This window comes from Melospiza melodia, chromosome 6 (genome assembly GCF_035770615.1).
Source record: "Melospiza melodia melodia isolate bMelMel2 chromosome 6, bMelMel2.pri, whole genome shotgun sequence".
NCBI lineage: Eukaryota > Metazoa > Chordata > Aves > Passeriformes > Passerellidae > Melospiza > Melospiza melodia.
In genome coordinates this window covers 76,939,327-76,951,629 of record NC_086199.1, presented here as the reverse complement: position 1 = coordinate 76,951,629, position 12,303 = coordinate 76,939,327, and positions in this window count along the sequence as shown.

Sequence of the window (12,303 nt, the reverse complement as noted above, 5' to 3'; positions counted from 1 at the left end):
GCTACACCTGCATCGTCCTCTCACAGCCTCCCCTGCCCCTCGTATCACACCCTGCTGGGACAAGTTATATGTGCATTGTCCTCTCACAGCCTCCCCTGCCCCTCGTATCTCGCCCTGCTGGGACAAGCTACACCTGCATCGTCCTCTCACAGCCTCCCCTGTCCCTCGTATCACACCCTGCTGGCACAAGCTACACCTGACTGTCCTCTCACAGCCTCCCCTGCCCCTCGTATCTCGCCCCACTGGCACAAGCTACACCTGCATTGTCCTCTCACAGCCTCCCCTGCCCCTCGTATCTCGCCCCACTGGCACAAGCTACACCTGCATTGTCCTCTCACAGCCTCCCCGTTCCTGTCCCACCTGTGACCCCTGCCCTGCTTGGCCTTCCAGCAATCTCCATTCTGCTCACCAAACACACTCACTCTCACCCTCTCTTCTGCATTTCTCCCGGTTCTTGTGCCAGGAAACCAATGCTTTCCATGACCCAGCAGCTGGAATTAGAGAGAGACCAGTTCAAATCTAGCACTGTTTATAAGGACAAATGATGATCTTTGTACATTCAAAAACAACCTCTTGTTGCCTCTTAACCTTGTCCCAAAATTGGACTTCTCCTCGGCGAGGTCAACTTAACAAAACATGACCAAGTCATGTCAATGATATTATAAGCCAAGAACACGACAAGAATTTTGAAAAAACAGAACTGCAATGCCATTTTCAAAATGCTTAAATGTTTATTTTAATCTGGTTGCTGACCAAATTTCCCAGGGAATTTTAAAACCAAAGTGACATGAGGTGTACAAAGTTATTGGTAGTTTGCTTTCTTTCTGATGACATTGGGGATTATCTGTAAATTCCTAACATTTGATGATCCTTGCATTGATAATATCTTAAATAAAAGACTGAGAACAGTCATGGGAAGATGAACAGGCCTAAGGTTAAAGTAGTGTAATGGGCCTAAGGAGATATAGGATCACTCTAGAGATTTAGAAGACATATAAGGATGTCATTTTTATGGGTCTTCAATCATAGACTGAGAAAAATTATAGAGCATCCATATCAGATTTTGGGCCCATGATTATTTTTTATCACAGCTGCGTCAAGTACAATATGTTTACAATTTCAGTAGAGATCTCCAGGACCTAGTGATATATATAAACCAACAATAAGAAAAAACTATTAGCTACTAGCACAAGTGAAAATTAGATTACCATATTGTGGTAATCATTTAATGGGTGAAATTGTTTATTCAGACAAACTTCTTTATGTATTTTTAGGATTGTCAAAATTTTAATTACTTCCTGAAATATTCTTCAGCATTTCACACTTCTATAACAGCTCCAGATTTCAGCATATATTAGCTTTTTGGCTGAAACTTTGAATGCTTCAGGATGATTCAATTATTACTGTCTGAGAGATTCTGATGTCTGCAAAACTTCCATTAAATAAGACCAGTCTAACCTCTGAAAAACAAGAGTTGTGTTACAGTGAAGAAAGGGTTGCAATGACACAACAGATCCTTGGTGCAGGTTCAGACTGTGCTGGGCCTGCCCAGGTCCCACAGAGCATTCACCTTTCAGCTGAATTTCTGCACAGGCCAGTACACTCTGGTTCATGTTTTAATTGATTTACTGCATTCTTTACTGCATTATTTCCCACACTTGCAGTCAGTTACCACTGGGGGGAGAGGACAAGCAAACCAAAGGCAACTAAATTTTCCTATACACTACTGAAGTCCTGCCAATCCTAAAAACAGTGAGATTTCATATTTCTTCTTCCTCCTGGGTTTAAACCTCTTTTCATATTTTAACAATCTTCTCTAGGATGAGATGGATTGTGTTCAATGTTATTGGTTCCAGGATTTCTCTTTCAGCAGAATGTTGTTGGTGGAGGGGTAGACGTGGGGAAATTTATAACAGAGCTGTAGCACAACTTCAGTTACTGAGTGATTACTGCCATTCCTTAGTAACCCACTTCCCTCCTCATGCTATGCCATTAACGTTCTGGAATATTAATTAGTGTCTTTGAGGTCATCTCAGCACCTCAGCTATGTAAGGATTTCTCAAAATTTGGAAAAAAGAAACATGAACCTTGTAAGAATCCAGGACTAGAAATATATCTGTTTTGATGCAATCAAATATCAAAGAAAAAAACAAGGTATTTTATTATTTGCACTCAAAATGTCTAATTTTTTGACAAATATTTCAGCAAAATGTATATTTATCCCACAGGGGAAAAGAGTTAGAGAGGTGCTCTCTCTTGTAAAGAAACCATATTACTTTCCAATTCACCTTGTGAGCTTCACAATCTTCTAGGAATATCTCCAGACAGAGATATGATGTGATAAACAAAGCATTAAGAATTTCAGGATAAAAAAAGATTCAAGAAAATGCTGACTTTGGTCTCTCTGACTATAATTTTGAAAAAAAATTAAACTATTTTATTAATCCTGTAATAATTATTTTTTCCCTGAAAAGTACCTCAAAAAGCAAGGGACAAACACCTAAATTATTTTGAGTTACTTTAATAAAATACATTACTTTTAAAATAACATGGTTAATCTGCAGTTTTCTGAACTATGGGAGTGGCTTATTGCCTTCTCCCAGTGCTTTTCAGTTGTATGTGCACAAAAGCATTTGTGGATTCAAGGTCAGTAATAGTGGTTTATCCTATGGAGAGCTGGACCTGACTCCATCTTTTCTTCTTTGTGTTATTTTGTTTCTATCCTTTTAGCATTTTACCCAGAATATCTGCATCTACGGTCTGTGATAAACTATATTGCTAATGGCACTTTTGATCTTCCATTCAGCCTGTCAGGCTTGGGATGAGATATGGATCTACAGGAAAAGCTTGTGTAAAGGCACTATAGAAAATCTATTTACCCATTTTTTAATGATTTGAGTAATAAAAATAAGGCTTTGTTTTTTCTTCACAAGCTTCAATTAAAAATAATTTAACAGCTCTCTATAATCTGAAGTAATGAATTCAACAAGGACACTAATCTGTATGGTTATTTCAAGTCTGAAGTACCTTTTCCAGATAAAAAAAAAATGAACTTATGATTAAAAAATTAAAATAGATAGATAGATAGATAGATAGATAGATAGATAGATAGATAGATATAGATAGACAGATAGATAGATAGACAAATAGATAGATGCATGAATTCAGCAATTTCTGAAAATTCATGTTATTGTACCTGCAAATATTTGAGCAATTTCCCAGGAGATAGCCAAAATGTATATGGATACAAAAGAAAGGAAAATAAAAACCTTTTAAAAGAAAATATTACTTGCAACCATTCTATTTACCACATCTGATTTACCCATCTGATTTAATTTGGTGAGATCTGAAAATATTTCATTCCAGCATAATTTCAGCTGCTGAGTTATGTATTAGATTTTCTTCTGACAGGCTTAAAGCCTTTGATTTCATGAAAACTATGTAAAGCAATCTGTTTTGCTATAGCATTGTAAGCTAAATTCTCTTTTCTCAGAAATTCACAGGAACATACAAGTATATTACAAGAGTATAGCATACAGTAAATTCTGCAGAACTAAGAAACATTAACTTGTTTTAAAAAAATCTGATCACAATATGGGATAAATTATTAGTTGTGCTAAGACCTGGTTTGTGTAGGAAGAAATAACTGGAAGCACATACACTGATTTTAAATATAAAAAGGAATAACAATTTCTCAGTAGAAAGCTATGGAGGAGATCTTTTTTTACAAATTCAACATAATAAAAAACAGCTGAAATGATCTCCAGGTGAGAGGATAAGTTTACATCTGCCTGGGAATGAAATTAATGACAGTTTTAAGCTTTTCCACCTACTATTGAACACTTGCATAGCAGTGATAAAATTGTACTGGGGTTATCTCACAGCAAACCACTCCTGGTGCAGTAAACTATGTACAGACACGCTTTATTGCTTTATTTTTAGCATGGGCTTGAAGCATTCTGTTTCAATGAAAGCACTTACACGTACTCTTATCAGCCTGGAAGGCAGTGCTCTCTTGAATGCAGAGTCTGGTCCCTCTTCAGATGGAATTTCAAATGACATGAAGGACACATACTGCTACTGAAACCCAAGTTTACAAGTCCACCTCACTCCCTGTATATCACATTTTAATAATCCCTTAATAATGAAACCTTTCATTGAAGAGCTACAAGCCTGCACCCAAAGATTGGAAGGAACTGCTTTCTCAACCACTGATTTGACTGAAAACCTGGAGAGGGATGCAAGCATCATATTTTTCCAAGAACACTTCCTTTTCTTGTTTTGGGTTGGGTTGATCGTTTTTTGGTTTGGGGTTTTTTTTTTTCACTAGAGTGTTTGAAATAAAAATTGTCTTGAGCACAGGGAAAAACCCAAAACGTGTGTTATAAAGGAACAGCTCAAAAATCTGATGGGCATTTCAGAGTACACTTGGGTGCTAATTGTAAAAGTAAGGTGTTTTCCAGAATGAAAAAAGAAAAGCTACCTCAAGAGGCAATAACGAATATTTATCTACTTACAGAATTTAATCATATGCCAGAAGGTTGAGAAAGAGTTGGAGGAGGACTAGGATTCTCTGTGCAGTCTTGTGCATCATCAGCAGAATTATTTACCGTGGAACCGATCCACGAAGGGTTTCCATCACTGTCACAACTCTCACCTTGCCGCCGCCTCGGGAGCTGACTGCTGTGACTGAGGTAGCTCAGCTCATGTTCCAAGGGGCTGCAAAGCTAAGCAACAATAAAAGTGTTCCACAAAAGTAGTCCATTATGAAGAAAGCTTTCTCTTTTTTCCTTCTCTGTATAAAAGGAGAATTTGATTCACAGTTTTCCAAGATTTTTCTAGGAATTTCAAAGGCATTTTTCTTGGAATTAAAATGTACGTTGATGGTTTCTCAAAAACCACAGCTAGAAGAGGCAGCGGAGTAGCATGGGAGATTTTTTTTTAATGTTTGCATTTTTAATTTTTTTTAAAATGTTTGCATTTTAAAAATTTGGCTTCCTTACAGAACACAATGCATAAACTGCAAAGTTACAGTGATTTGCACAGTCCTGAATTGGTGTGCTTTTAGGGAAAAAACTGTTAACTTAGCAGATTCAAAACAAAAGGAAAGTGGAAAACATGAGTACAGTAATATACTTAATGTCATTTTTAAAAGTGGTAACACATCTAAAGCTCATGACATTTGAGAAAATCAGTGTTGCAGGTAACTTGTTTGAATGTTTGGAGGGAAAAGGTGCTGTAAATAAAACAGCCTTCAGCAAGTGCACATTTTAGAAAAATTTCTTTTTGACATGTTAGAAAAACTTCTTTTTAACATTCAATCCATCAGTCATTTGCTGCCAATTGCTTTTCACAGCAGGGTGACTCTGGATCAGAAAGTTTGTAGCACCTAAGGCATTTAGAATCAGACAGTCTTCTTTGTCAGCAATCAGATGTAATTTTTTTAATATACAGTGTTCAGATTAGAAGTACCTGATTAGAAGTCTTAGTAGTAATTCTCTGAAATTAGGACTTTAAAGATTTTGGCTAGACAGGCCATGAAATCATATTGCAAAATAGTTATGGACTCCTCACTCCTTCTGTGTAGCCTGTACTCAATTTCTACTGTGCTTAATGAAAGTGTTTGAAAACTTGCATAAAAAATATCACTGAACAAGCTTAAAGGCTGCAATTGTGCTATCTCTAAGATGAGGCATTGTACATACCTAGCTTGAGTGGCTGGATTAATTATGTCCTGCCACTCAACTATATAGTTCCTGCAGCACTTCCTTCTACTACAGTCAAAGGAATTTGACAGGATCAAAACCAGGTCACCTTCAGCCATAGCAAGTCTAGCCAGCTTGAGCAAGGTATGACAAAGCAACAAAGGAAACTCCAAGAAACCATACATTTCTCTCCCCAGTCAGAAAAACAAACATCCTCTTCACAATTTCTTCCTACACTGAGAGTGCAGTGATTCAGTGAATGACACATCGGGTTTGGAATACGTGTTAGCACACCAGGGGCTGTCAGGACACTCAGGCACATCTGCTTTGTCAGCATTTTCCCTGCAATGCTTCACCCTTATTTTAATGTGCTGATCATGTCCACATATACAAGCAGTACCTTTATGGGGAGCTTGACTTGGCCTGCCCTCTGGATTAGCCTGAACATACACGTACATCATAATACAGCAGAACACCATCTTGGAAAAAGAGAATGGGCTTCATTCGATTATTCAGTTATTCATTTGGTGATTCAATCTTTTACACCTCCCACAAACTCACAACTGCATGTTAATTAAAGATAGTTCTTAGCTGTGCCAAGTGTTACTAAGCTGGTGAGCTGGCAGAAATATATAGGAAGATCCAGCTTCAATCCTACATAAAAAACCACTCTGAGTACATATTTCAATTATTGAAGTTAATTCTTATATCTGTCTTCCCCCACACACCACACACCCACCCCCCTCCCCACTCTTGCAAGTTAAAGTGTCTTCCTTGTAGCCTGGAAGGAGAAAGACTAAAATTTAGCCTTAACAAATTTTCATCAGACTACCCAAATACATGAGCAAGTCTTGCTGGAAATTCTTTGGAGCATTTCATTTGACCAGTTACCCAAAATTTAGGGTCCTGTAACTAGCCATTATTTCTGGCAGGTGTTGTCACTATCTGGAAATTTGCATATTGCACAACAAAAGGGATGCAATCCAATTGTGGAGTAAGCATAATCCAAAACTGTTGTTTAAGGCATCTTATTTGAAGCAGAAAATTGTGCTGTAATGCTTTGGCATAGAAATCAGTGACCCCAGAGTCCCCTGTCCCCTCCCATCTTTTCCAGCAGCTCTTCCTCCAACCTCTCCTATGGTCAGTCATTTCATATGGCAGAAAAGATGGATTTAGAGTAAATCATTCTTTTCCACAGGGAAACACTGAAATGATAAATAGCTGGTAGCTTAAAATGAGAACAAAAAGGAGTAAATGTGATAATGTTACACAAGACACACTTCCAGATTAACAAGCATAAAATGATATTAAATGACTCCTACATATAACTTATGTATCCCACAACAGTGTAGTTTGCAACATCATGCAATGATCTACAAACAGAGGTGCTATGGCATCATTTCATTGAGAGATATTTGAGAAATACAAACAATATTGATTTTTACTTAGCTTAGAAACTTACTCTTTTTAATGGATTTTCTAAAGTAAGGTACTTGTAATCCTACTGGTTCCTGACAGCTACCTAACTCAAAAAAATTACCTTAGAGGTGAAATACTGCAAACTGATGGCCTTTCCAGGTGTTGCCTACATATTTGTTAAATAAACAAAAATGAGATTATCAGAAAATGAAAAAGATGGAAATATAAGTAGGTATTTATAACCAGATTCTCCTACTCAAACTGCTTAAACCAAATAGAAAGAAACACAGCATATTTACAGACACCAGGCTGGTTGAGAAAGCATTTAAAAGGTGACTGGATATCTAACTAAGTCTCTCATTTTTTGGATTACAGTAATATCCAAATAGATACAATCTACATACTATCAATTTCAGCATCAGAAAGTATTATGAGCCTGAGGTTTTGTCAGTGGCCTAATGATATTATCTTCCCCTATTTTTCCTGACAATTAAGGGGAATAAAAATCATATTACATCTGACCACACAATGTAGATTGCTTCAGATACCAAAGTGCCTTTCAACTGAAGCAGTCAAACAATGTGTTTCATGTCCACAGGGCTGCTGATGCTCCTTTTACCAAGCCAGGTTAACATTTCCTTGAAGCTTTCACACATTAAGAAATGTTTTATACTCTGGTGCATGAACTGAAAAGGAGACAAGGTTTCATTCCATTCACACTACACATGGCTTTATGTCCATTTTAGGGCACTGGGTCCCCCAAGACACAAAACATGACATGATAAGAACCAACAGTGATTGAAATAAACAGTGCAGATGGGGCATATTTGTGCTGATGAATTTGTTTGTTTCCTGAGCAGGGTCTAAGAAAGAAGTGTATTAAAATGAGTCACTACAGAAGTGAGCAGTTCAGCTTCTATGTGTGATTCATTCCAAAAGAAGCTGGATGTCTGTATATGCCAAGGCCTCCGTTGAGAAAATAATGTATTTTGTGATTTATGTTGTTTCTCTATGTAAGTATTGGGCAATATGTTGATCTCAAACAGATCCATTTTCCAGACTTCAATTCCTTAATAAAGCATTAATAGGCAAAGAACATGCAATTCAAAAAGTTGTCCACCACAGCACTTAACTTAAAACAGGATTCTAAGATTATCAAGTACTCACATGATTTGAGCAATACTGCTTCTTCTAAACTGTATGTGAGTTATGGCTCTTGGAAGCATCTGTTTACTCAAATACAGTGTTTGGTAACCTTAGCAATAGTTTATTTATTCATTTAATGCCCCACAGGTCAACGCCTTAAGCTTGTCAAATTGAAGGCAGTTTTTTAAACTGCAGTGCAGTTCAATAAGGAAAAATTGAACTATATTTTTGGGTCCTGAATGGTTCAATATATGTTCAGTAATAAAGAACTTCAGTTTCTGAAAAGTTGGTAGTCTGGCACATTTGAGCAGCACTTGAAAATAAAAAACAAAACAAAACAAAAATCCCTTGGAAACAGAATCAATTTGTCTCGTTGCCTTACTGATGGATCTGTGAAATTCTTGCCAAACATTAATGCTTTACTCTGTCTTCCAAATTTTATAAGTTTTTAATCTTTTAAAAATTACTCTATAAACGACAAAGCACATCATTATGCTGGTTACCTCATCAACACAATTGTGTTTTGGGAATCACTAAATTTAAAACTGTTGCATGGCACTTTGCCCTTGACCTGTATCACTCAGAAAGCCAAGCATGCACACATGACCGGGAGGTCTGGAAGAGACAGAAACACTGAGTAACATCCCAAAGTTGCACGATTGATAAAAGCAGACACTTGAAACTTCGTTCTCCTTTGAGACACCTGAAATGATTGTAGACTGGTAATTCTTGGAGTTCTGGTATCTTTCATCCCCAAACTGTGAGAAATAAAAGTAGCAGTCTATTGATATGTTCTGATTTCCTCATTAGGGAATTTTCTCCCCTTTCCTGCAGTTATCTGACTTCTGCTTTCTCTTAGGAGTTTGATGTTTTCTTCTCTGTATTCTAACAGATTTAGAAGCCTCCACGGGTTGAAAACCACCAGTACAAATGAAGCAGGCTTTCTATTTTATTTTTAAAAACTCTGGCACCCCTTGAGTGGATCTGCAGAAAGGCTGTCATCTGCAGTGTCTGTCTGCTGGCACCAGCGCTCTGGTTCTGCACCAGCTCAAGGGTCTGGCGAGCAGAGGGGCAGCACAGGTGTCACAGAGAGAAGAGAGGACGGGAAGGAGCAGGGACCAGGGCCACAGAGAATGGGCTGAGCATGAGCTCTGGCCTCTCCTGCCCAAACCACACATCTCTCTGGCCAGCTGACACGATCCCTCCATTCCAGATTCATGAGAAAAATGAGTGGCAAGGTTCTGGCTGAGGGGCTGGCTTGGCACGCAGACAGCAGAACAAGCTGAGGTAGATGTCTCTACATGACAGGAGAAGTCAGGTCACCAGCATGGCCGTGCTCCTCACAGGCCGTGTACCCTGTACAGGCCCCGGAGAAGGTTTCTCAGCGCTCCTCGCAGGCTGCAGCCAGGAAAGGCTGCTCCAAGGGAGCCCAAACAGGGAATTGAGAGCCGTGCACGGGAATTGCTTCCCCCTCCAGCTTCTCCTCCTGCAGCAGTTCCTCCTCTACACCAAGCCTGGCGGCCATGAGGGGCAGGAGGCCTTTCCTGGCAGCCATGAGGGGCAGGAGGCATTTCCTGCCCTCTCTTCCCTGCTACACCCAAGAGATGCATGGTTGAACCTTGTTGCCTGAAAGATCACAGAAAGACAGAGTCAGGGAACAGAAACCCTCTCATTGCTTACGGTTTCTTCTAGGAGATCCTTTTATTATGACTTTGAGTGGAATTAGGAGACTTCTCACAAGGCAAAATAAAAATGCATAGTTCCTATTTCCTGATTTGGAATGCCAGCTGAGCAGACACACTCCCCAGTACAGCAGTCTCCTCTCAGAGCTCTAGACACCTCCAGCCCTGCAGGACCTGAAACTGCAAAGGTGGATAGTCACTGAATGGTGTCTGGAGAGATCAACATTAAAACTGGTTGAGAAACCCAAGACAAGGATTTGGAAGTGAGATTAAAATGAGCTGGGTGTTTCAGGGGGAGGCAGTATATGATATAACCTGATATATGATCAGATAGGAGCGACCAGGCAAGGGCTGGGCCCAGAACAGAGACCTGAGAAATGTATGACAATACTATGATGAAAATGAGACTAAAATGAAAAAACTGGAAAGCAGAAACTGTATCTGCCTAAATGAGAGAAATGGAACTGGATGACAAGTTGTAGTAGGGGAGAGACAGGACTACAACAGAGACTGCCAGAAGGAGGTGAGCAAGAGCTGAGGCTAGCAAAACCTGGACAGAAAAGCAAATATCTTTAAAGGGTGCTCGTATATGAGGATGTGGACTGTGGACTCTGAATACCACTTTTTCCCAGACTTCTAAACACACTTATCAGCAAAAAAGCTTGTAAACAATGTTGGTGTCAAGATGGTGGATTATAAAATTTCTTTATTTACACTCTGTTTCACAAAGACCCGACTTTCCCCTGTCCACATCAGGTGAGTACTAGATTCACCTGTAGGAAAATAAAGGTACATGTTCTCAAACCCTGTGCTCATAAAGAGTGGAAGCTTCTAATTTTAACATTTCCACATTTCAGTTTTGTTTATCTGATAATAATCTCCTCCACTCTTACTGAGATATTGTGAAAACCAATGAGACATTCCAGGACCACAGCTGTGGACATAAGGAGAAGCACGCTGTGAAAACAACCACAGAAGGGAATTTCAATAGCATACACTAAAATAACATGGGGCCATCCATTTAACTGCAAAGTAAGAGAAAAATTAAGATAATACTCTCGTTAAATGAAGATCAGTTAAGTTTTACTGTGAATGAGACAGAAAAATTCTGAAGAAAAATACCTGTTTCCCTATGACAAAAATTGTGCGCGTGTGCCCACTCATAAGGAAACTAAAATTTAATTCTGGTATTACCTAACTTTTCAAGTATCTTAGTGTTCATCAGACATCCTGCATATATGTGTGTGCTTGGACTTAGATGGATGAGTGACTGTGCCATTCCATAATGTACAGTGCAAAGCTGAAAAGTTAATCTTTCAAAGGCTCATGAATAGTGACTTATATTAGCTTTCAATTTTCCAGAAAAAAAATAAACAAACAGACCAAATGCAAGTGTTAAGAAAATAAACAATGCTGAAAAGGTTATGCTTCTAAGCAAATACTAACAAAGTGTTTGTAACACTTGCAGGAACTAAGTGACCTCTGTTTGATAGAAAATAGGTAACCTTTAACCACAGACACTTGTGCTAGACATTCAAAGAATCTGTGGGTTTAGCACATCATCATGATTTGCAGTGAGTTACAAAAAAGTAATCTTGACGACAGGGATTGATTTCCCAAATAAAAATATTAACTTTTACTGAAAAATAAAAATATCTATAGCCAAGAGCTATTTCTAGCTGAAAACATCTCATTCTAAGGAAGTGCAAGCAGATGTGTGTCAAGAATGATAAATGGAATAGGGTTTTATGTGCACCATAAATGTGAAGAAAGGATTGTACTCTCATGTGATAACAAGAGAAAAACAGATTAATATGTTTAGAGGTGTCAGTAAATCAAGTATGATTTCCTGTGCATGAAAGTTCTAAATATTCTAAGGTTATCGGCCTTGAAAAGACCAAGTAAATATTTCAGCATTTTCAGTGGATTAAATGAAACATCTATTAAAGAAATTATTGCACCTGGTGTAAACATCACTCCCACAGTGCAATATTTTTGTTTAAGAACGACCTATGGAAGCCAGAACAGTATACAAAGTGTTGTGTATTTATATATCAGTGCAGTGTCCTACAATGTTGATATAACATATAACACTGGTTTTGAGTTAATCTGCATTTTTTATTCATAGTGCATTCGTTTAACACCTTCAGCTCTAAAATGACACATTCAACCAGAAAGTTTCTGACCGCATTGGAGTTAAATACATGTTCTATAATGCTTGTAACAAAAGTGGGGCATGAACCCTTGTCATAGGGATAGTTCTACAAGGACTGGATAGGATTTTTCCCAATGCCAAATTAATGTGAAATGCCAAGGAAGGCAAATTTGTGAAAGTCAAATTTGGCTCTAAA